Raw genomic sequence first — 27009 nt, 5'->3', positions numbered from 1 at the left:
TGGTATTCTTGCCAGTGCCCTACATGCAGTGTTTCCTACTACTAACCTGGTGATTCCCTGACTGCTTTGGCCTGGCGACGAAAGCTGCACAGATACTGCAGGTGGCGCGGGAAATGGTGGGCTTACAGGGAGGGAAGGGATGTAGCGTTGCTGACTAGCTTCATTGGCCGAGGGTGCTGCAACCTTTAGGGACGTTTGGTAGTTAGTCCAGGCTTGCAAATGCATGGTGGATAAATGTCTATGCATGCAACTTGTATTTAGACTTTTAAGATTCTGACCTCTGCTTAAGGTAGTTGAACATTTTTGACAGATGACTTTGCGCTGATCATTTGGATGTTGTTTAAAAAAATGCCAGACTGCACTCTTTCTACTATCGGATACCTTTTCAGGCATTGCAGACTGAGCTTCTTTAACCGGATGGCCACGCTGTCCTCCAACTGGTTTTGGTTTTGCCACGCGTTTTTGGCCAGATACGGGCCCGGCAGATGGAACCTGTTGTGATGTTGATGCCTGCTGCGGCTCCTCCTCCTCCGCTTCAGAACTACTGCCGCCTGCACCCTGTTCCCCCAATGGCTGCCAATCGGGGTCAACAACTGGGTCATCTATGACCTCCTCTTCTATGTCGTGTGCAACTTCGTCTGTGTCACTGTGTAAGCCGGTGGTATTGCGTTCGTGACGGGGCACCATAGTCTCCGCTGGGTTTGATTCTGCCTCAGTACACTGCGAGGGCAATGTTCTGGTCTGAGTCAAAGGAACAGCATAGTAATCTGGCTGTGGCTGTGCATCTGTACACTCCATGTCCGATTCAACTTCGAATGGGCATGGCCTGTTAACTGTTTCACTGTCTAACCCAGGAACGGTATGTGTAAAGAGCTCCATGGAGTAACCTGTTCTGTCGACTGACGCATTCCTTCACTGTTGTTCTGGGTGAAGGACACAAGGAAGCGACTTGTTCCTGACCGGGAGCATCCACTGACGATGCACTGCTCTGACATTTAGCACTTTCCGAGGAGGAGGCGAAAGAGCTAGAGGCAGAGTCAGCAATGAAAGCCAATACTTGTTCCTCCTGCTCCGGCTTCAAAAGTGGTTTTCCTACTCCCAGAAAAGAGAGCATTCGAGGCCTTGTGTAGCCAGACAATGAACCTGGCTCAACAACGCGAGACTTAGGTGCTGTACTGCTTTTACCACGACCACCTGATGCTCCACCACCACTACCATCATTACCAGCTGACAATGACCGCCCACGGCCACGACCTCTTCCACTAGACTTCCTCATTGTTTGCAAAACGTAACCAAAGTAACGGTATTTGTTACTGTAAAACAACTAATAAGGTGAACTCAAACTTCTGTAGGATTTATATATACCTTTATAGGTGCCTGACACTGAAAGGAAAATCAGGCCCAATGTTACACACTAGGTTTTCTGTGCCACAATAATTTGAGACAGATGGCACACACAGGACCAGCACTAAAGCAGAAATGCCAATCTTAATCTCCCACTATTTTATTTTTTTTTTCTGGGAGAATTAAAAAAAAAAAAAAAAAAAAACAATATTACACACTAGGTTTTCTGTGGCACACAATGAGAGACAGATGCCACACACAGGACTGGCACAGAGGCAGACTTGCCAATCTTTATCTCCCACTAATTATTTTTTTTTTACAGGGAGAATTTACCCAAAAAAATAAATGGCCAAGTATTACACAGTGGTTTTCGGTGGCACACAATGAGAGACAGATGCCACACACAGGACTGGCACAGAGGCAGACTTGCCAGTCTTTATCTCCCACTAATTATTTTTTTTTTTACAGGGAGAATTTACCCAAAAAAAAATAAATGGCCAAGTATTACACAGTGGTTTTCGGTGGCACACAATGAGAGACAGATGCCACACACAGGACTGGCACAGAGGCAGACTTGCCAATCTTTATCTCCCACTAATTATTTTTTTTTTTTAAAAGGGAGAATTTAGAAAAAAAAAAAAAAAGGCCCAGTATTACACAGTGGTTTTCGGTGGCACACAATGAGAGACAGATGCCACACACAGGACTGGCACAGAGGCAGACTTGCCAATCTTTATCTCCCTGCAGTAATCTCAGGAAAGTATGGCAGGCAGCTATAAAAAGGACTGCTGCACACAAAAGTGGGGACAAACACACAAGATAGCTGTGCAGAAAGGAAGGAACAACAGGATTTGTGCTTTGAAAAAAGCAGTTGGTTTGCACAGCGGCGTACACACACAGCAACGCAGCTATCGGAGCCTTCTAGGGCAGCCCAATGAGCTACAGCGCTGAGGAAAAAAAAATGTAGCTTCCACTGTCCCTGCAAACAAAAGGTGGTGTTGGACAGTGGAAATCGCTACAGCACAAGCGGTTTGTGGCTTTATGTACCCTGCCTATCACTATCCCTGCTTCCGAAGAAGCGGCAGCAACCTCTCCCTACGCTCAGATCAGCAGCAGTAAGATGGAGGTCGGCGGGAACGCCCCTTTATAGCCCCTGTGACGCGGCAGAAAGCAAGCCAATCACTGCAATGCCCTTCTCTAAGATGGTGGGGACTGAGATCTATGTCATCACGCTGCCCACACTCTGCGTCCACCTTCATTGGCTGAGAAATGGTGCTTTTAGCGTCATTGAAACGCGACTTTGGCGCGAAAGTCGCGTACCGCATGGCCGACCCCACACAGGGATCGGGTCGGTTTCATGAGACGCCGACTTTGCCAAAAGTCGGCGACTTATGAAAATGAACGATCCGTTTCGCTCAACCCTACTTGGCAGCAGGATCGACAGCCATAATCTTATTACTTGGTCGCATTTGTCTTTTAAAGTTCATTACATTGTGTGTATGAAACTTCTTTTGCTGTATATTAAAATGTCCACTTTGCTTGGAAAGGGGTGCGCTACACACTAACCAGTCATGTCCCATCTGCCACTAGCATGCCCAGTGAGGCGTATCTTAGATACCTGAGCCATCCATATAGTCTCTTCCTAGAAATTTGAATCCTGTGGCAGCTTGTGAATCTGGTGACTTCAGACATGCGCAGGTGTTGTTTTCACAAGTGCCAGTTGCTTGCACTCACACTGTGCATTCTCGAAGTGTTGATATACACTAAAGGTGGCGGGGATCAAATCTTCACAAGGAGGCTATAAGGATGGCTCAGGGATCATTCACAACTCACTGGGCATGGTATTAGCGAAATAGGCTGGACTGGTCCACAGTACACACCTTTCCGACTAGTCTGGAAACTGAAATATGCTGCTAAAGAAGCTGGTAAAGTAAGTATTACAATATATTGTAACCCTGTCCCACACAGCGAGGTTGTGTGTAATCAACTTTAAAAGACAAACACAGCCATGTAATGAGATTATAGGTGTCGATCCTACTGCTAACTCAGTGGACTGAAAAAATGATACATTACATATTTTTTACAGTAAAATATTGCTTTAGCCCAAATGTTTTCATTTTTACAATTTAAATAACAAGAGTAATAAGAGATAAGCTAAGAGAAATAATAGTAATAATAATAGAAAATGGATACCACAATGTACTATACATTTTCCCCTGAACATTGCAATCAGGGTCAGACTGTCCCATCGGAGAACCGGAGGATTGTCTGGTGGGCCCAGGCACTGACACCTGTTGGCATATATGGCCGGCAGCTGACCAGGGCCCCCGCTTCTCCAGGGGCACCTAGCTAGTGGCGTGTTGCTAATAGCGGCAGACCATGCAGCTGCTATGGGGCCCATGAGTCAGGGGGGCCCGCTTGATGCCGGTGCCACTGGAGCAGCAGCGGGTGATAGGAGGCAGAAACCAGCTGCTGGGGCTAAAGCCTGTCCCTGCTGCTAAAGAGAAATTAAGAAATTAATATTCATCCCTCTCCAATGGATGTGGAGAGGGATGAATATTCATTTCACTTTAATAGCGGGCAGTGTTTTATTCTATTTAGATAAACTGGCAGATAGAGATAGAGAGATAGACATTAGATATTGCATGCTTCTTATTCAATATTTTATGGCATTTTAAATGAATGCTGCTGTATTGCAGTTTCCTGTACATTTGGTGGTCAGGAGCGCCACTGTAAAACTCAGTGAATAAGTTACAGAGCAAAGTCAGAGCCATAGCATACTAAGGATTGTGGGAAGTCAGACCAATGTAATAGCATCTTTACTAGTGAAATAACATAAAAACCTTTAAAAGGAGTGCAAGGCACAGTAATGCAAAGGATAAAATAGTGTCATTTTATTTGAACAATATTTAAAATGGTACATACAAAAATTAGGACTCAAGAATGTCCAACTGGGAGATAATGACATCACGAAGGTAAATAAGTCAAAGCAAGAGACTACAGTCGTGATATTGCAAATGGATACCTACGAAAGTCTACGTCTAGGACAGGGTATTTCAGAAAATATGCTGATGAATAGCCAAGTCAAAGTATAGATGAAAGATGTCTAATAAGCATAGGTAACAGTGCACCAATCAGGAAAACTGCACCTGACGCTCGTTTCGCACCTAGCTTCGTCAAAGGGATGATGGGAAACTGAACAACGCAGGTTATCACCAGACCTAGGAAACATGCTGATCATGCCCAGCGCATGGTCAGCAAGTTTCTCTGTTAATGCAGATGACAGTTTGCATAGCATCCCCATGCTGTAGAAGCGATCAGCCTGCAAAAAATAATAGTCCCATAGTGGGACAAAGTAAAAAAAAGTAAAACATTTTTTTTAAATAATTGTAAAAAATATTTTTTTTAAATAAAAGTAATAATAAAAAAATCTAAAGATATTGTATCTATAAATATTTGAATGAAAAAAATATAAACAATAAAAGAACACATGTTTGGCATCGGCGCATCTGTAACGACTCGACCTATAAAACTGTCCCACTAGTTAACCCCTTTTTTTGAACACCAAAAAAAAATAAAAAACAAGGCAAAAAATCAATGCTTTATTATCATACCGCCGAACAAAAAGTGGAACAAAACATGGATATAAATAAACATGGTACCGCTGAAAGTGTCATCTTGCCCCTCAAAAAACAAGACACAATACAGCTTCATCAGCGCAAAAATAAAGTTACAGCTCTCAGAATAAAGCGATGCAAAAATAATTATTTTCTCTATAAAATAGTTTTTATTGTGTAAAAGCGCCAAAACATAAAAAAGATATAAATGCGGCATCACTGTAATCGTACTGACCCGAAGAATATAACTGCCTTATCAATTTTACCACACACGGAATGGCTTAAACCTCCTCCCCCCCCCCGACCCCCCCCCCCCAAAAAAAAAAAGGTCCTGAATTGTTGAGTCTTGTTCATTCTGCCTCCCAAAAATCGGAATTGAAAGCAATCAAAAAATGTCATGTGCCCGAAAATAGTAACAATTTGTTTCTGGAAAACACCCATGGAGTCAAAATCAGCACTACACCTGTGGATAAATTCCCAAATGGGTATAATTTCCATAATGGGGTCCATTTGTAATAGAGTGCAGGGTTGAGTATGTCACCACGGAACAGACAGACCAACTGTTGAGGGGAATTTATTAACAGGAGTAAGATTCTCCTCGCAGGGGGTAAACAGGGGGTTAATAGAGATAAAGCAAACAGTAAACAGTTAAGCGGAATCGAAATGGTTAACGAATGTTCTTGTAACTTATCAGTCCAGGGCGGTCCTGACTGGAGGGTCCTTATTCCAATGTGGGTACAGTCACCAGCAGCGCTTGAAGATCCTGAAGTCTCTCCTCTGTCTCCTGGGAACTGGAGACTCCGGGGTTAAGTCTTTGCAGTCTTCTCTCCCAGCAAAGCTGGAAGCAGGAAGTAACAAAGCCACTCTGCTGCAAATCTCTGTATATTAGGCTGTGCAGTCTCTCTCTGCAGCAGCAATGCTACACACACACTGAGCAGTTTACTTTGTCACACTCAGGGGTCCTGGCTTATCATTGCGGTCACCGGGGCTGCGCACTCAGGTCTCTGTAAGGGGATACGTCTTCTCTGATTACGGAGGCTTCCAAGTCCACACTCTCACATCCAGCCTTCACTACGGCTGGTATCTCAGCCTCAGTGCACTCTCTTTCGGGGAGCGCGGCACTGCAGCCTGCTCTCTCTCTGGCGCGCTGTCCCCTCTGTGCCGTGCGCTCTGCTCTCCCGCTCTTTTCTGACCACACCCCTCTCTCTTCCTCTCTGCCCCCAGCAGTCACATGGTCCCTTCTGTCCAGGGCAGAAAGTCTTCCCCCCAACAACCCAGCTGTCTGACTAAGTGGTTCCAGGTAAGGAGCAGGGAAAGCAACCTCCTTACATTCCCCCTCTCTTGAAGCTCGCCATTCCATGGGCTAGGACTATTCGTGCTTCTCTGTTCTTTTGAGGGGAGTCAGATACCTGCAATTCTCGCATCTTCTTCTGCCTTTCTTCTTTCACATACTGCCAATCTAAATGGTCTAGGAGTTGTTCATCAGTCAGGTTGAGATATTCTTCCTCTACCTCGTCGGCAGCCATAGAAGAAAATTCCTCAGACGAATTTTGTGTTGTCACATTAGATTTTCCAACAGCATCCACTGTCCTCTTATTCTTTTTCTTCTTCTTTTTGGCTTTGCCGCTAGCAGATGCTTGCATAGACGATTTGTCCTTTTCCTTGTCGTTATCAGAAACTTTAGGGACTTCTTGCCCGGGCTCCTCAGTCTGGGGGCTTAGTGCAAGTAATTCATCTCCATAGCTCCCCCTCTCTTTGACAGGAGCATTCTTGTCGAAACTAGAATCAGATGGATTAAGACTATGCAGGTCGGACTCTTCATCATCTGCGCCGGGATCTGCGGGCATCACTTCCCAGGGCTTCTCAGCCACACGCCCTGTCTCACACAGCTGTTCCATTTCCTCTGTCCGATCAGGATCTTGTGAGCTGACAGCCAGCACACTCTTCACCTCAGGGGCGAAATCAGTGGTTCCTCCTTCTCATCGACTAGGACCTTGAAAATGAGCATCGCAGGAACACTTGGCACTTTTCCCCCTTCTCCTGGGCATCCAACATTGTGGTACTGTCTTGCTTTAGGTGAGGCTCTTCTCTTCCTGCCGTTCCACTCTCTCCAGGGGCGACGTTCCCTCCAGTTAGCAGGACCCTCAGAGGGGTGAGCGGATCTCTGCCACCGCTCTTCTCGGGTAGGGCAATTTCTGGACATGTGTCCCACCCTTCTGCACGACCAGCTCTCACGTCTGCGTCTGTCTGGAGGGCGCTTCAGTCTGGATCGTCGACCTCGGCTGGAGACATCTCTCATCTGCGGTTGCTCTTCACTCCAGGATACAGAGTTGCACTCTGGGGCCACCACTGAAGCCTTCTTCATGCTACGCACCTCTCCGCTATCTCTTTCTGGCTGCTTTCGCACATTACCTCGGGGTATGCCGCTGGTCCCCAAAACGACAGTCAGCTGGAAGCAGGAAGTAACACAGCCACTTTGCTGCGACTCTCTGTATATTAGGCTGACAGTCTCTCTCTGCAGCAGCAATGCCACACACACACTGAGCAGTTTACTTTGTCACACTCAGGGGTCCTGGCTTGTCAGTGCGGTCACCAGGGCTGTGCGCTCAGGTCACTGTATGGGGATACGTCTTCTTTGATTACGGAGGCTTCCATGTCCACACTCTCACATCCAGCCTTCACTACGGCTGGTATCTCACCCTCAGTGCCCTCACGGGGAGCACTCTCTTTCGGGGAGCGTGGCGCTGCAGCCTGCTCTCTATCTGGTGCGCTGTCCCCTCTCTGCCACGTGGTCTGTTCTCCCGCTCTTTTCTGACCACACCCCTCTCTTCCTCTCTGCCCCCAGCCATCACATGGTCCCTTCTGTCCAGGGCAGAAAGTCTTCCCCCCAACAACCCAGCTGTCTGACTAAGTGGTTCCAGGTAAGGAGCAGGGAAAGCAACCTCCTTACACCTTGAGGGGAGATTCTGCTCTTCTAGCAATTAGGAGCGCTGTATTTGGAGTCTGCAAACTCTTCCAGGAAAATATGCGCTCCAGGATGCAAATAGCGCTCTGTTCCAGCGAGTCTCTCCATATGGCTAAGTAGTATCATACAGCCACATATGGGAAGTATTGCCACTTTCAGTAGAAATTGTGGGACACATTTTGGTGCCACTTTTAGCCACTTCTTGTGTGAAAATGTAAAATCCGGGGCTAAAACTTAATTTTGATGGAAAAAATGTAGTTATTTTTTCTTCTCTGCCCAATGGTATAAAATTCGGACACACCTGTGGTGCCAATATGATCACTGCATCCCTAGCTGAATTCATTGAGTGGTGTAGTTTGTAAAATGGGGTCACTTATGGGGGGTTCTGCTGTTCTGGCACCTCATGGGCTCTCCCACTGGCTCATGGCACCTGGAAACCATAACGGTAAAATGTGGCACTCCTTCCCTTCTGAGCTTTGCACTGTGCCTGAAAATTATTTCCCGATTTAAATGTAGGGTATTGGCACACTGTCGAATAAATAGAACTGAAATTGTTGTTTCCTATTAGTGCTTAGGAAAATTAAAAACTTGGGGCTAAAACAACATTTTTGTGAGGAAAATGTGATATTATTTTCACAGTTCAATGTTATAAACTTCTGTGAAGCACCTCGGGATTCAAGGTGCTCACCAGGTATCTAAATACATTCCTTGAGGGGTCTAGTTTCCAAATTGGGGTCACTTGTGGGGGATTTCCACTGTTTAGGCACATCAGGGATTCTCCAAATGGGACATGATGTCCGCTAATGATTTCAGGAAATTTTACATTCAAAAAGTCAAATGGCGCTCCTTCCCTTCCAAGCCCTGCCGTGTGCCCAAACAGTAGTTTTCTCCCACATATTCAGTATCGGTGTACTCGGGAAAAATTGCGCACCAAATTGTATAGTGCATATTTGTGGGGAAAATTTTTATTTTTACATCTCAACGACATAAACTTCTGTGAAGCACTTGAGGATTCAATGTGCTCACCACACATCTAGATCAGTTCCCTGAGTGTTCTAATTTCCAAAATGGTGACACTTGTAGGGGATTTTCACTGTTTAGGCACATCAGAGGCTCTCCAAATGCTACATGGCGTCCGCCAATTGTTCCAGCAAATTTTGCATTCAAAAAGTCAAATGGCGCTCCTTCCCTTCTGAGCTCTGCTGTGCGCAAAAACTGTGGTTTTCTCCCTCATTTAGGGTATCATTGTACTCAGGAGAAATTGCAAACCAAATTGTATTGTGCAATTTCTCCTGTTACACTTCCGAAAATGCAATATTTTGTGCTAAAAAAATATTTTTGGGGAAACTTAATACTCAATGTACTTGCTGTACATGTGAGGGAAGTAGTATATCGCCATGACGCATAGCTTCCAACTGTCCCTCATACTGCGGGACTGTCCCGATTTTGAGGCTGTGCCCCGCAGTTCCGCGCGGGACTTTACCTCTCCTGCACAGCCAGCACGTGAAGAACCAACATGCCCCCTTGTATCCTTGTATTAGGCCACGCCCCTTCCGTATCTTCTTCTGGGTTGGTGGTTCAGAGAGGGATAGAGGACATTCTGAGGTACGTGTGTGTGTGTGTGAGTGAGTGTGTGTGTGTTGCACACATAGATGCAGCTGGCAGCAGTTAGAGCAATCCAGTGCAGCCTGTTAGTCATAAGAACAGTATATATACTGTGCATATATATATATATATATATATATATATATGTGTGTATCCTTTATATAGTACAGCAGTTATGGAGTGGAGCCAGTAGATAGTGATGTTGTCTGAGAGCATGCAGTGTGCAGGATCTGTGAGGCAGCACTGTGGACAGCGACAGGTGGTGAAATATTTGCCTGCATTGTAAGCAGAGCTGCTGGGATACATCTACAGGCCCGACTACACTGGCATCGTCATGTATGGCCATTATACAGTATTGAGCATCATGTGTGGCCATTATACAGTATGGAGCACTGTGTGGCCAGCCATTATACAGTATGGAGCATCATGTAGGGCCATTATACAGTATTGAGCATCATGTTTGGCCATTATACAGTATTGAGCATAAGTGTGGCCATTATACAGTATGGAGCACTGTGTGGCATTATACAGTATTGAGCATAAGTGTGGCCATTATACAGTATGGAGCACTGTGTGGCCATGATACAGTATGGAGCATCACGTGTGGCCATTATACAGTATTGAGCATCATGTGTGGCCATTATACAGTATGGAGCACTGTGTGGCCATTATACAGTATTCAGCATCATGTGTGGCCATTATACAATATGGAGCACTGTGTGGCCATTATACAGTATTGAGCATCGTGTGTGGCCATTATACAGTATGGAGCACTGTGTGGCCATTATACAGTATTGAGCCTCATGTGTGGCCATTATACAGTATGGAGCACTGTGTGGCCATTATACAGTATGGAGCATCACGTGTGGCCATTATACAGTATTGAGCATCATGTGTGGCCATTATACCGTATGGAGCACTGTGTGGCCATTATACAGTATTGAGCATCATGTGGGGCCATTATACAGTATTGAGCATCATGTGTGACTATTATACAATATGGAGCACTGTGTGGCCATTATACAGTATTGAGCATCATATGGGGCCATTATACAGTATTGAGCATCATGTGTGGCTATTATACAATATGGAGCACTGTGTGGCCATTATACAGTATTGAGCATCATGTGTGGCCATTATACAGTATGGAGCACTGTGTGGCCATTATACAGTATTGAGCATCATGTGGGGCCCTTATACAATATGGAGCACTGTGTGGCCATTATACAGTATTGAGCATCATGTGGGGCCATTATACAGTATTGAGCATCATGTGTGGCCATTATACAGTATGGAGCACTGTGTGGCCATTATACAGTATTGAGCATCATGTGTGGCCATTATGCAATATGGAGCACTGTGTGGCCATTATACAGTATGGAGCACTGTGTGGCCATTATACAGTATTGAGCATCATGTGGGGCCATTATACAATATGGAGCACTGTGTGGCCATTATACAGTATTGAGCATCATGTGAGGCCATTATACAGTATTGAGCATCATGTGTGGCCATTATAAAATATGGAGCACTGTGTGGCCATTATACAGTATTGAGCATCATGTGTGGCCATTATACAGTATGGAGCACTGTGTGGCCATATTTTTTTCTGTTTATACAGTAATTATTGTTTAAGAAACAGTGTGATCAGCAGTGCTAAATGGATGTGGTTGGGGCGTCCATATGGGTGTGACTAGTTTTGAATGGGTGTGGTCAGGGCGTGGCCTAAAATTTGCAATTTTTTTCACCTTTGTCCCTCTTTGCTTTCTTCAAAAGTTGTGAGGTATGATGACGGTAGTAGCTACATCAGACGCTATAAGAGGTATCTCGCCCACCCACCATAAAATATAGGAAGGTCCTGCGTTCAACCGCACATTGGGTGTGATTTTCCTGACTGGTGAGGTTATATATGCCACTGTGCACTGTTACCTATGCTTATTTGACATCTTTTATCTATACTTTGATTTGGCTGTTTCATCCTGTTACACTTATGAAAATGCAATATTTTGTGCTGAAAACATTTTGTGGGTGGAAAATTAGATTTTTTTTTAATTTTTAGAGCTCAACATTATAAACTTCTGTGAAGCACCTGGGGGTTCAGTGTTCTCACCACACATCTAGATCAGTTCCCTGAGGGGTCTAGTTTCTAAAATGGTGTCACTTGTGGGGGAATTTCCACTGTTTAGGCACATCGGTGGCTCTCCAAACACGACATTGCCAATTATTCCAGCAAGTTTTGCATTCAAAAAGTCAAATGGCACTCCTTCCCTTCCAAGCCCTGCCGGGGGCCCAAACAGTGGTTTTCTCTCTCATATGGGGTATCAACATGCTCAGGAGAAAATACACAACAAATTTTGGGGTCAATTTTTTCCTGTTACCCTTGTCAACATAAAAAAAAAATCCTGTGAAGCACCTGAAGGGTTAACAAACTTCTTGAATGTGGTTTTGCGCACCTTGAGGGGTGCAGTTTTTAGAATGGTGTCACTTTTGTGTATCTTCTATCATATAGACCCCTCAAAGTGACTTCAAATGTGAGATGGTCCCTAAAAAACATGGTTTTGTAAATTTTGTAATAAAAATGAAAAATCGATGGTCAACTTTTAACCCTTAAAACTTCCTAACAAAAAAAACTTTTGATCCAAAATTCTGCTGATGTAAAGTAGATATGTGGGAAATGTTATTTATTAACTATTTTGTGTGACCTATCTCTGTGATTAAGGGTATGTGCACACGTCCGGAAAGTATGCAGAAATTTCCTGAGAAAATCCTGAGATTTTCCGCAGGAATTCTGCAGGCGTTTTTATCGTGTATTTTGCGCTGTTTTGTGCGGATTTTTCGTGGTTTTTTTTTTTTTTTGCAATAATATAGTGGGAAATCCGCTTAAAATTCCCAAAATTAATGAACATGCTGCGTATTTTTCCACATGCGTTTTTGTAAAAATTGGCACGGTCATTAACGTGCAAACCACCTTTGGGGGTTAAGGGGTTAAATCAGGAGTGGGGAACCTCAGGCCCCAGGTCCATTTACGGCCCTCGATGACCTTTTATCAGGCCCCCAGGGCAGATTCTCAGGGACCGCATTCTTGGGCAGGGAGGTGTATTTTGATTGCAACCAGCTCATTCATTTCTTGCTCTGTTAGCACACACATGCAGTGTTCACTACTGAACACTGAAGGGCATGCAATGAAAGATTACGTCCTGACACCAGTGCCAGAGTCAGGATGTACTTTGTGGGCGGAGTTTGTACGGCCCCCGAAGGATGGTATAGATATCCAAATAGCCCTTGGCAGAAAAAAGATTCCCCACCCCTGGGTTAAAGGATACTTACTGTACTTGCTGTACTGTGAGGGAAGTATATTGCCATGACGGTAGCTACATTAGACGCCGTAAGGGGTATCTCGCCCACCCACTATAAAGTACTAAGGTCCTGCGTTCAACCGCACATTGGGTGTGATTTTCCTGTCTGCTGAGGTTATATATGCCACTGTGCACTGTTACCTATGCTTATTTGACATTTTTCATCTATACTTTGATTTGGCTGTTTCATCCGCAAATTTTCTGAAATACCCTTTTCTAGACCTAGACTTTCTTAAGTATGCGTTTGCAATATCATGACTGTATTTTTCTTTACGTATAGAGTCTTGCTTATTACCTGCTCAATGTCAGTATCTCCCAGTTCTTCTTGTGTCCTAACTTTTGTATGTAGCATTTTAAGTATTGTTCAAATAAAAGTACATTATTTTATTATTTGCTTTACTGGGCCTTGCAGTTCTTTTATATAGTTATCCTTGCATTACTGTGCCTATAGACCCTTTACTCTATGTTCACGATTCATTTGTAGGTTTATCTAGTGAAACATGTTATACTTGCAGATGTCCACTAGATGTCATCACTGCACTTTTTTTGTCATATAGTAACACAGCTTACTATATTATCCATTATAAATGATTCTCCCTTATGTAATATATATATATATATATATATATATATATATATATATATATATACATACATACATACATACATGGCTATATGTTCCATTAGCAAGAATAGTTTAGACAATAGGCACGATTAATGGCTTTGTTTAACTTTTACAAAAACAATCAAATTGTTATTCTATAATAATTATTATTCAGTAATAATTATAGCATGAAAATCGAGATTAACGTGTATTGTAAAGCCATTGAAATAAAAGTAAATCAAGCTCCATTTAAAAAAAGAAAAAAAAAAAAAAAAGCCCGAGCTCAGCCTACATACTTCTGGCTGAATAAGATACAGTTTGTGCTCCACAGAACAGAACTATTTGTATATATAAAAGGTATAATTATGCATAAATATAATAAAATGTGACTTAAAAAAGAATATGTGTGACAATAGTTCTTAACACTATGTACTCTTCCCATGTACAAACCTATTTTATAAGAATATCCTAAATATATGACAGGCTGGGAATCCTTTCCATATCTATGTCTGCATGTTCTAGAGCAGGGATGGGCAAACTGCGACCTCGGACCACATCAGGCACTCTAACTATTCCTGTCAAGCCAGCGGACCGAGACAGAGGAAAAGCTGAAACTGTGGCCCACGGTCTGCACCATGCCTTCCCTTGCCCACTGTCCATCCGCTGCTGCCTTCACCGCTATCTGCATCCTCTGGATGCAAACAGCAGTGAATATCTTTATGGAGGACAGTGTTGACGGCACATTTTTCCACCAATTAGCGTGTGAGACAGCTGACACAATTACATACAATGGGTACGGAAAGTATTCAGACCCCTTTACATTTTTCACTCTTTGTTTCATTGCAGCCTTTTGGTAAATTCAAAAAAGTTCATTTTTTTTCTCATTAATGTACACTCTGCCCCCATCTTGACTGAAAAAAAACAGAAATGTAGAAATGTTTGGAAAGTTATTAAAAAAGAATAACTGAAATATCACATGGTCATAAGTATTCAGACCCTTTGCTCAGTATTGAGTAGACACATCCTTTTGAACTAGTACAGCCATGAGTATTCTTGGGAATGATGCAGCAAGTTTTTCACACCTGGATTTGGGGATCCTCTGTAACACCCCAGGAATTTGGTTGTTACAGTGGTATTGCCTTCGTCACGGGGAGGGTGATGCCATGTCTGGAAGTGACAAGGATCCCTTTAACAGGTAACATGTACATACAACACTGTTCTGACTCCAGGCCAGAAGAGGAAGCTCTAGACCCGGTCTGAGGGTAACTTCCCTATATATTCTGGCTGGAGGAGGAGTTAGTAGTCAGTCTGTAAGGAGAGCTGGAGCCATGCAGACATGCGGTTTTGCAGCTCCTGACAGGAGAGTCAGACAGTCTGTAGGAGACAGTGAGGGTAGAAGAGGTAAAGGAGGAGAGAAAGTAACTGGAGTGGAGCTGCGATTGGGCTCACTCCAGGATCAAGCGCAGAAACCGGAAGCCGGAATTCCGAGGTTGTGGGGGTAACTGTATGCCCCACAGCAGAAACCGGTGGGCAGGAGATTCCAAGTCTCCTGGCCACCATTACACCGAAGGCACAGCAGCAGATTAGAGCCAGGAGTCACCACGAGAGAGGGACACCTGTAAAAAGGCTCGAGTTGCCTGCCATGTGGGTAGTGTCTACCCAAAAGGACAGAAAGAGAGGACCTTGTATGAAGCCTCTGGCAGCAAGGGACTGAGAACACAACGCAATAATAATAATAATTTTATTTATATAGCGCCAACATATTCCGCAGCACTTTACAATTAAGCGGGGACATGTACAGACAAATTCAATACAAGTTAAGACAATTTAAACAGTGACATTAGGAGTGAGGTCCCTGCTCACAAGCTTACAATCTACAAGGAAATGGGGGGACACAATAGGTGAAAAGTGCTTGTTATTTCAGGTCTGGCAATTATAATAAATAGGGATTTTCATATAAAGTTGCATGATCCGGTCATCAGCCTGTGAGTTTAAGTGCAATAGTCAATTATCAAGTGCAGTTATCGTGTGCATGGAGGGTGTGGAGACAGATGAATAATAGGGTGCAGATTTAGAATAATATTTGGAAGGAGGGAACAGGGCAAAGTTAGTTTTCTGAGTAGTTGATGTGGTAGGCTTGTTTGAAGAGATGGGTTTTTAAAGCGCGCTTGAAAAGGTCGGGGCTAGGTATCAGTCTGATCGTCTGGGGAAGTGCATTCCAGAGAGCTGGTGCAGCACGAGAGATGGCTTGGAGACGGAGGTGTGAGGTTCGGATTACGGGGGATGTTAGCCTTAGGTCATTTGTAGAACGGAGGGCACGTGTAGGGCGATAGACAGAGATGAGAGAGGAGATATAAGGTGGTGCAGAACTGTGGAGGGCTTTATGGGTGAGAGAGATGAGTTTATACTGGACCCTGTAGCGAATGGGTAGCCAATGACTGGCACAAGATGGAGGCATCGGTGAAGCGGTTGGACAGAAATATGACCCTGGCTGCCGCATTCAAGATGGATTGGAGAGGAGAAAGTTTGGTAAGAGGGAGACCGATCAGAAGAGAGTTGCAGTAGTCCAGACGAGAATGAATAAGAGCGACAGTAAGAGTCTTAGCAGTTTCAAAGGTGAGAAAAGGTCGGATTCTGGAGATGTTTTTAAGATGCAGGTGACAAGAGCGAGTGAGTGATCGGATATAGGGAGTAAAGGAAAGTTCGGTGTCGAATATGACCCCAAGACAGCGGGCATGCTGCTTGGGAGTTATGGTTGAACCCTCCAGGGTAATTTCGATGTTGGGAAGAGTGAGGTTAGTAGAAGGGAGAAACACAAGAAGTTCCGTTTTGGAGAGAATTAGTTTCAGATAGAGGGAGGACATGATGTTAGTGTCACGCCGTTACCGGCAATAAAGGGGCAGGACGGCGTACTGGGACCCGCACCTGTCCCTACCACTAAAATGGGGCCCTGGCTTTCCCTTATCTCAGGGGTACCTATAATGGTTAGGAGGCCTGAGCCGCCAGCGTATCTCTGTCTCCTGTGCAGGCCCTATCAGTGGCCCCCTCTCCCCCCCAAGGGAGGTGGACTGCACCAGTGTATAAATACAACAGTTAACAGGGTATACAGAAAAGGTAAAGGAAAACCACACTTAGCTTAATGCTGCAGGACACAGCACAGCAGGAAGAAACACCAGATTCACTGGACGCAGCAGTAGAACAACAGTTCCCAGCAAGCTCCTACTCCCAGCTTGGTCGCTGAAGAATGAACTAACACCGACAGTCAGCTAATGAACCAGGTGACCTCTTAAAGGATGGAGGGAGTGGTCACCACAAAAATCAGCTGACCCAGCAGCAATGCAATAACACCAGCGGACCGCCAGTCTATGACCGGGTTGTGTTTTCTCAACCAAGGGAGACCTAAGACAATGGGAGTTGGTATGCTCTCCAAGATGTAGCATGACAGGGACTCTTCATGACAAGCCCCTATACGCAGATGTATATTGTCTACGACTTGGGTAATGCTCCCCTGGCTGAGCGGGACAGAGTCAAAGGCCTGAACGCTTAGGGGTCTAGCTAGCGACCTACTCATCAGGCCATGGGTCTGGACAAAATGAGCATCCACCAAATTGACTCCTGCTCCACTGTCCGCAAGCACCGGAATATTCTCAGTTACCACACCTACAACCACCTCAGCAGGTAAGGTACACTTAGATGAGAAAATGGAGGAAATATACACTCCCTGGTCGCTTCCCTCCACACAACCAGGGGGACGTGGCTTTTTAGATGGAACAGGTTTCTTGGCGCGAGCTGGGCAGACATTGATAAAATGACCAGTCTGCCCACAGTAAAAACATGCCCCCACACCACGGCGAACCCCAGACAACCCTGTTTGGGAAGCAACTCCTCCCACCTGCATTGGTTCGTCCACCTGGTCAGGTGTGTCCTCCTCCCTAGCAAGGACTACCGGGGGCACATTTGGTGTATGCCTCTCCCTCCAAAGTCTATCCACCCGGATGGCAAGGGACATGGCGGCCTCCAACGACTTGGGGGCGGCGTACTGTACCAGAGTATCTTGCAACCTAGGGGACAGACCCTTGGTCAGCTTCGTCGCTGAAGAATGAACTAACACCGACAGTCAGCTGATGAACCAGGTGACCTCTTAAAGGATGGAGGGAGTGGTCACCACAAACATCAGCTGACCCAGCAGCAATGCAATAACACCAGTGGCCACCAGAGGGGGAAAAACTGCATTAACCCCAGATGACCAGAAAGGAAAAAAGGTCTTAAACTGAGGCAAACCAGATCTGCCACAAATCCAAAATTGGATCGTGACAGTTAGAGACAGCAGACAGACAATCCTTGGTATTTTGAATTAGGGTAGGGGTTATGACAGGGGAAGAAGTGTATAATTGGGTGTCATCAGCATAGAGATGATACTGGAACACAAATCTGCTGATTGTTTGTCCAATAGGGACCGTGTATAGAGAGAAGAGGAGGGGGCCTAGGACTGAGCCCTGCGGAACCCCGATAGGGGACGAGGAGAGGAAGAGGAGCTGGCAAAGGATACAGTGAAGGAGTGGTCAGAGAGGTAGGAGGAGAACCAGGAGAGGGCTGTGTCCTTGAGGCCTATGGAGCTGAGCATAGTGAGGAGGAGCTGGTGATCCACAGTGTCAAATGCGGCAGAGAGATCCAGGAGAATCGCCAGAGAGCAATGACCTTTGGATTTAGCTGTTATTAGATCATTAGAAACTTTAGTGAGGGCAGTTTCAGTGGAGTGTAAAGAGTGGAAACGAGATTGTAAGGGGTTGAGAAGAGAGTTATCCGAGAGATAGCGGATTAGACAGGAGTGGGCCAAGCGTTCCAGGAGTTTAGAGATGAAGGAAAGGTTAGAGATAGGTATGTAGTTAGCAGTGCAGTTCTGGTCCAGGGATGGCTTTTCAAGTAAAGGGGTTATGATGGCATGTTTAAATGAGGAGGGAAAGATACCTGAAGAAAGAGAAAGGTTAAATATTTTAGTCAGGTGATTGGTGACCACTGGTGAGAGAGACTGCAGGAGAGGTGAAGGAATGGGGTCACTGTTGCAGGTTGTAGGCCAAGCAGAAGCGAGGAGCTTGGAAACTTCTTCTGAAACAGGCTCAAAGATGTCTAGTGAACTTGAGGTTCGGCAGGGAAGGGGATCCAGGCACTGGGCTGAGATATCCTGATGGATGTGGTTGATTTTTTCTAGGAAGTAAGTGGCCAGATCTTCACCACTGAGATTGGTGATGGGGGCCTGTACTTTAGGTTTCAGGAGGGAGTTTAAGGTTTCAAAAAGTCGTTTTTGGTTGTTGGATAGTGAGGTGATGAGGGTGGTGAAGTAGGATTGTTTGGCCAGATAAAGGGCAGAGTTATAGGTTTTGAGCATGAACTTATATGGATGAAGTCTTCTGCTAAGAGAGATTTTCTCCACTGCCGCTCTGCACACCTTGAGCAACGCTGAAGAAAGCGTGTTTGCATAGTGTGCCAGGGCTGCCGTTGTCTGTGTCGGGTCTTTCTGCGTGTAGAAGGTGCTGCTTCATCTAGGGCATTCTTCAGTGTACTATTGAAGTGTGACAATGCTAAGTCTGGACAGGAGAGGGAGGAGATGGGGGCTAAAGATGAGTGGAGATTGTCCATAAGCTGCTGGGTATTAATGGAACGTGTATTCCGATAAGTGTGGTAAGTGGGGGTGTCCCGAGTGAGGAGACAATTCTTGACAGAGAAGGAAAGAAGGTTGTGGTCCGAGAGCGGGAGAGGGGAGTTAGTAAAGTCGAGCAGCGATCTGGGACGGGAGAAAACCAGGTCCATAGTATTCCCGTCCTCATGCATAGGAGAATTAGTAAACTGTGAGAGGCCGAATGAAGAAGTTAGAGAAAGAAGATGAGAGGCGGATTGGGAGAGGGGATCATTGATAGGGATGTTAAAGTCTCCCATGATGAGGGTGGGGATGTCACAGGATAGAAAGTAAGTAAGCCAGGTGGCAAAGTGGTCTAGAAACAGGTGGGAGGAGCCTGGAGGGCGATAAACAACCGCCACCCACAAGGAGAAGGGCTTAAAGAGTCTGACGGCGTGGACTTCAAAGGAAGGAAATGTAAGTGACGGAATCGGGGGGATAACCTGGAAAGCACATTGTGATGAAAGGAGCAAACCAACACCCCACCCTGTCTGTTTTCAGGTCTGGTGGTATGTGAAAATTTCAGCCCACCAAACAAGAGAGTGGCAGCGGCGGTGGTGTCTGAGTGCTGGATTCAGGTTTCTGTAATAGCCAGAAGGTTAAGGGAATTAGAGAGGAAAAGATTGTGAATGTAAGTTAGTTTGGTACACACAGACCGTGCATTCCAGAGAGCACAGTGGAAAGCGATAGGAGAAGGCATGCACTGAATGTTAATAAGATTAGCAGGGTTTCTATGTGCAGCTCCCCAGAGTCCTGGTCGTTGCAGTACTGTCGCTCCGCCACTAAGGGGAGTGATGGTACGTCTGATGGCACTTAAGGAGTTCACCTGACCAGGTATCACACTCACACATTACACTTCACACTCTGGCCACCAGGGGGAGCAAAGGGTTCTATGTATTAGGCCACTCCTCACAATCTGGTAAAACTGGGGGCTGGATAGGAAGTTAGGAAGAAAGCTGACTGGGTTTTGCCCAGGCAACACCTAGTGAGAGAAGAGGTTGCTTGGGAAGATTCAGGGGGGTCCCTGTCAGGGGTGGGATCCTGACAGAGGCCTAGCGAAAAGGACAGATCGTTACGGAGCCGCGCCTGCACTTCATTGCGGCGGTATCTTAAGAAAGGATAAGAAGCGAGGTTTATTGTGGAGAAGTGAGAAACGAGATCAGTAGGAGTCGTGCCCCGAGATCGGCAACATCCTACTGAGGCGCGTAGCCAGTGGCCGGAACGCCGAGGAAGTATTGGGCTCTACGCATTAGTACAAACCAACAGCAGGGCGGTTAATTATAGGTTGGCTGCCTCACCTAAATCACCTAATGAAGACAATGGAGGCAATTTTGGGAGAGGGGCGTCTCTAGGGTCCCTATAAAATAACTCCAGGCCTACCCCGTCATACGGGTGCGTCCTATCCATATCATCTGGGGGTTGGAGAGAAAGAACAGAAACATACACGACAGTTGTGAGGACTATCCCGTGGTGCTCAGCAGAGAAGTACTACAACACCCAGGCGCTAGTAGGTAGGCACTGATTTCCACCTGCAAAGGGAACTCTGGATGTGCCTTCGGACCGGCCGGTCTCAGCCCAGTTAACAGTGCTCTGGATTGCGGATGCCGAAGCCTTCAGTAAAGAGGTAAAGAGACTGCAACCCTGTGTCCTCGTTATTTACTGCGACCTACACCACCACCTACACCTTTTATTGGGCGCCCCTTAGCAGGACCACGGACCGGGTCGGGCCACCGTGACATCCTCAGAACCGAGAGACCCGGTACCGAGTACCCCACCGTCCTGCGTTTGGGGGCCGCTCCATATATGCAGCTGGAGGAGAGTAATGTATGCTGGTGGAGGGAGGGCCAGGGTTAGGGGAGATGTCACCTGCAACTAGTAAAAGGAGAAAAAACAGAAAGAGCAGGTAGTGGGATGATTTGTATGAATGTTTTGAATGCTGCTTGGAGGTAGTGGCTGGTTTGGAGTGGGTAAAAAATATCAGTAGAGCCTCAGAGTTATACAGAGGGGAGAAGGGAGGGGTGGATATAGAAAGAGTGCCCAGAATGTGTTAAAGGGCGGGTGAGTTGTGAGAAAGCAGAAGTAAAAACAAATAAGAAGCAGATTGATATCATCAATGCATAATGTAGTATGACTGACCAAGAAGCATGATTGTTTGATAAACTTATGCACCTTACCTGTCTCCTGCCCTGTCCAACTGCCATTGTCTAACTGCCAAGCACTTTATACTGTTGCACTTAATATCTGTTGCACATGCGACTCCGCGTGTGGGCTATCCCAGCCAGACTAAATATATATGAAATGAAATGACTGCTAGCATCAGAAACCAAATGGCCACAATCAGCAATTAACCAATTAGCATAAGGCCAGAGCAGGCATTACTATGCAGGGTGAACAACCAATGCTGAACAAGGCCATAAAACAGTGGGAGAAAAAAAAACAAAAAAAACAACAACACAGCAGTAAGGAAGGCTTCCAACCCCACCTGGCTAGGGGGATTCCGAATTGCTTCCAGGCTGCCCGGATTCCAAAGACCAGCTGTAACCTGTACCTGAACTGCATCAGTAAAATGTAAAGAGACTGCAACCTTGTGTCCTCCAATTCTTTCCTGCACTTCACCATCTATCATCCTTTCTAACTACACCGGGAGCCCTGAGGACTAAGCTCTACCTGTGGGGAACTGTACCATCTAAGCTGCAATACCATCATCTCCAGTGGACCCCTTTAAGCAGCGTCGGCCATTCCTGGCCGAGTACCACAGGTGGCGTCACGAACATGCTACATTAGACTTTATTCCCATTTCCATTAATCCCCTTTTACTGGATGCCCAGGGCCACGGACCGGGTCACTGCCATCGTGACCACCCCTTTAAGAACAGAACCAGCCTTGCAGATCCTCTCCAGTTCTGTCAGGTTGGATGGTGAATGTTGGTAGGTTTATGTCAAGGCTCTGGCTGGGCAAGTCAAGAATGGTCACAGAGTTATTCTGAAGCCAGTCCTTTGTTATTTTAGCTGTGTGCTTAGGGTCATTGTCTTGTTGGAAGGTGAATCTTTGGCCAAGTCTGAGGTCCAGAGCACCCTGGAAGAGGTTTTCATCCAGGATATCTCTGTAATTGGCTGCATTCATGTTTCCTTCAATGGCAACCAGTTGTCCTGTCCCTGTAGCTGAAAAACACTCCCATAGAATGATGCTGCCACCACCATGTTTCACTGTTGGCATTGTATTGGGCAGGTGATGAGCAGTGCCTGGTTTTCTCCACACATACCGCTTAGAATTATCACCAAAAAGGTCTATCTTCGTCTCATCAGACCAGAGAATCTTATTTCTCATAGTCAGGGAGTCCTTCATTTGCTTTTTAGCAAACTCTATGCGGGCTTTCATATGTCTTGCACTGAGGAGAGGCTTCCGTCTGGCCACTCTGCCATAAAGGCCCAACTGCTGGAGGGCTGCAGTGATAGTTTGTGCAATTTTCTCCCATCTCCCTACTACATCTCTGGAGCTCAGCCACAGTGATCTTGGGATTCTTCTTTACCTCTCTTACCAATTCTTTTCTCCCACGAGTGCTCAGTTTGGCTGGACGGCCAGGTCTAGGAAGACTTCTGGTGGTCCCAATTTTCTTCCATTTAAGGATTATGGAGGCCACTGTGCTCTTATGAGCCTTGAGTACTGCAGAAATTCTGTTGTAACCTTGTCCAGATCTGTGTCTTGCCACAATTCTGTCTCTGAGCTCCTTGCCCAGTTCCTTTGACCTCATGATTCTCATTTGGTCTGACATACACTGAGCTGTCAAGTCTTAGGGCAGTCTCACACGTTCAGATAATTCCGGTACCGGAAAAATCAGTACCGGAGTTATCCGTGTCCGTGTGTCCATGTGCTCACGTGGCACATCAGTGTGGCACACGTGCGGCAGCCGTGTGCCGACTGAGGACCACACGGACTGTGCCGGAGACAGCGCTAGAGTTAAGCACTGTCCCCTGCTTTTGGTGCTGAAGCTGGCATTCATTCCTTCTCCCCAGCAGCGTTCGCTGGAGAGAAGGAATGAAAAATCAATGTTTTTTTATTTTTTTTTGTTAAAAATAAAGTTCGGGGTCACCTCCCGCCTCCCACCCCCTGTGCGCCCGCCCGTTTGCATTAAAATACTCACCCAGCTCCTGCGATGCCTCCTCTCAGCGCCGCAGTTTGTCCTGTATGAGCAGTCACGTGGTACCGCTCATTACAGGGATTTTTAACAAAAAAATATATAAAAAAACATTGATTTTTCATTCCTTCTCTCCAGCGAACGCTGCTGGGGAGAAGGAATGAATGTCGGCTTCAGCACCAAAAGCAGGGGACAGCGCTTAACTCTAGCGCTGTTTCTTCTGCGGCGGTACGTGCACACGGAGGAGAGTGCACACTGTTCTCCGTGTGCACGTGTGCGGGACGTTTTGCGGACCGTGCTGCCGGAGAAACATGGACATGTCTCCGTGTTTTGCACACGGACACACGGTCCGCGAAAAATCACTGACATCTGCAGAGACACATTGATTTTAATGTGTCTACGTGTGTCAGTGTCTCCGGTACGTGAGGAAACTGTCACCACACGTACCGGAGCCACTGACGTGTGAAACAGGCCTTATATAGACAGGTGTGTGCCTTTCCAAATCACGTCCTATCAGTTTAATTACACACAGCTGGACTCCAATGAGAGAGTAGAACCATCATAAGGGGATCACAAGGAAATGGACAGCATGTGACTTAAATATGAGTGTCTGAGGTCTGAATACTTACAACCATGTGATATTTCAGTTTTTCTTTTTTAATAAATTTGCAAAAATTACTACATTTCTGTTTTTTTTTTCAGTCACGATGGGGTGCAGAGTGTACATTAATGAGAAAAAAATGATCTTTTTTGAATTTACCAAATGGCTGCCTGCAATGAAACAAAAGAGGGAAAAATTTAAAGGGGTCTGAATACTTTCCGTATCCACTGTAATTTCATTGTGTCAGCTGTGCTCTGTGACAAGTTAATGCACTGGAGACAGAAGCAGAGGCTGAGCGCTGAGCTAATGTGAGAGACGTGAGTATGTGGTGTTTTTTCTTTTTCATTTGTATGGGATGTTTGAGAGACTATTTGGAACTCAAACTGTATATTTGAGGCTATGTGGGGCTCACACTGTATATAGGAGGCTATGTGGTGGCTCATGGGGGTTATGTGGGGCTTATGCTGTATATGGGAGGCTATGTGGAGGACTCATGCTATATATAGAAGGCTATGTGGGGGCACATGCTACATATGGGACGCTATGTGGGGATCAAGCTGTACATGGAGGTCCTGTTGGGCTCGTGCTATATATGGAGGCTATGTTGGGACTCGTGCTATATATGGGATGTTATGTGGGGCTCACGCTATATATGGGATGTTATGTGGGAGCAGATGCTATATGTGGGAGGCTATGTGGGGCTCATGCTGTATATAGGGTGCTCTGTGGGGCTCATGCTGTATAATGGAGGCTATGTGGGGCTCATACTGTATATAGAAGGCTACGTGGGGGTTCATGCCATATATAGGAGGCTATGTGGGGGCTCATGCTGTATATAGGAAGTTATGTGGGGGCTCATGCTGTATATAGGGTGCTATGGGGGGCTCATACTATTTATGGTTATGTGGGGCTCCCCCACTTTATGAGAGGGTTTATGAGGGCTCATGCTGTATTTAGGAGGTTACATGAAGGCTCATGCCATATATAGGAGGCAATGTGGGGGCTCATGCTGTATATAGGAGGTTATGTGGGGGTTCATACGGTAAATGGGGACTGTGTGTGAGCTCCTACGGCATATAGGGGGTTGTGTGTGGACTCATATGGTATATGGGGGCTGTGTGCTGGCTATACGGTATATAGGGGGATGTCACCATATTTCATTCTGCTCAATATTAAGTGACACAATTAATATTAATATAAATAATTATAATTAATATGTTAATATTTATATTGAGTAGAATTAATTTCAGCCTATTGGTTCGGCCTTCCACAACAATCATGGTCTCTCATGTGGCCCTTTGGGAAAATTAATTGCCCATCCATGCCGTAATGGATTTCTGAAGCCAGACCCCAGGTAATGAGCTTGGCAAATCTGACATGGGACATTGATGTATGTTGAAGACGAACTCTTTAATTGCAACATCTGATGTTACTGTAATTGCACTCTGCATGGCTGGAGCGCAGGTTGGGCCCTAACTCCTTAGAAAATCTAAAAGTAAACCTCAAAGTTAATTTTCTGGTACCTCTTTGATTTCTTCATTTAATCACAAGTACAACTTGAAGAGCTGGAGCACCTTTGCATAACCTGTAGCAGGGTATAAGTATTGTTTTTCTATGCAAAATATGCAAGGATATGTCAATATAGAAATATAGTTGTGTCACGCAGGCAAACCTTATTCACTGGCCTGCTAAATATACTGGAGTATATGCAATTTTATTACCACGTGTAATCTGCCATGTCATTTGACATTTAGGTGCGGAAGAAGGTCCAATCAGTAGCTCCGGCCGGCATCCTGTCCTACAAATAGTAAAACCTTTACAGGATTGGAAAACCTCTTCTGGAAATGTAATGAGTAATAAAATGGTGTTGTTGTTGATGATGTAAAACCTAAATGAGCTGGAAACAGGTCAACATTAATATTGAGCCAAAGCTGTGAAAACAATCTTTTACCAGGAAGAAACCTACTGACCTCAACTGTGATCACGGTTCAAGAAGTAAAATTAAAGAAATGAGAAAACAAAATCCAAAGTCATTAGTGTATGAAAAAAATAAGCCTTTGTAACTAAGGAGATGATAAAGATGAATTAAAAGGAGTCATAATGTCCTCCTGTACCATTTGTGACTTGTATTGTTCAAGATTATTGTACTTGTTTTTATTATGTATACCCCTCCTCACATGTAATGCGCCATGGAATAAATGACGCTATAATTATAAATAATAATAATATAATCAAAGTGGGTTGAAAGATCATCAAGCTCTTCCTTTTATACTTACAAATCTCAGTAGTCAGAGGAAGAAAAACACCACCCTTGAATGACGTTGCCAAAAAAATGAACTCCTCACCCTCTCCTGCCAAACAAACAGATCCCCATACAACATTTTACATTGTTGGGGGAGAAGGGTGTTGATTGTGATCAGGAAAACATGGCTGCTTTCTTACAAAAACATCACTATTGCTGTATATGGGGCATGTGTGGAAATTGCAGCTGTGTCCTAATCATTAATGAAGGTGTAATATTAGGCTAAACCCATGGAAAAAAAGTTTCACTGTATTGGGAGATTGCACCACTCATTAAAAAGGAGACCTCTGATAACTGAAAATTATAACAGAGGAGGAGAATATTTTATTATGGGGAACTTAGTGAAGTTGGAGTTGAAGCTGAGCTTGTTTGCAGATACATTTCAATGGTCACAGTAATTTAATACATTTACATAAATTAGTAATACAAGAGAATATAAGAAATGTTATATGCAAATTGTCTCTTCAGAGAGGAAGAGGACTTGAACTTTAGTGCCACTATTGGAAGTAGCAATCCTAAACGTCAATATCGACCCTTTAGCAAGCCTTGCCATATGACTTCGGATAAAAGCCAAATCAGAATCTCGATTTGCAGACACGGTGTTTCGGGGTATTGCCCCTCCTCAGTGCAAAGTATGAGATCTAATTTGGCTAGGTGAGAGGCTAAGACTGGGATCTAAGGAGTGAGGTTTCTCCTTGTGGAGAGTGACATGCCAGGTCTGGCACACCAGTATGAGGAGACTTAAACTCCTTGCATGTGTGGCACCCCAGAGTCCGGTTGCCACTGTGACATTGCTTCCCTCTGTA

General features: G+C 45.2%; 1 long non-coding RNA gene across 1 annotated transcript in view; it reads left to right on the top strand.

The window, feature by feature from the left end:
- Positions 1–25946, top strand: part of LOC143793959 (uncharacterized) — an 80586-nt gene extending 54640 nt beyond the window's left edge. Inside the window, exon 3 of the long non-coding RNA XR_013220353.1 lies at positions 25656–25946. This is a non-coding gene — a long non-coding RNA (uncharacterized LOC143793959). The remainder of the gene's footprint in view (positions 1–25655) is intronic.
- The last annotated feature ends 1063 nt before the right edge of the window (positions 25947–27009 follow it).

Source organism: Ranitomeya variabilis, chromosome 1, assembly GCF_051348905.1.
Source record: "Ranitomeya variabilis isolate aRanVar5 chromosome 1, aRanVar5.hap1, whole genome shotgun sequence".
Taxonomy (NCBI): domain Eukaryota; kingdom Metazoa; phylum Chordata; class Amphibia; order Anura; family Dendrobatidae; genus Ranitomeya; species Ranitomeya variabilis.
This window is presented reverse-complemented; position numbering and strand designations above follow the sequence as displayed.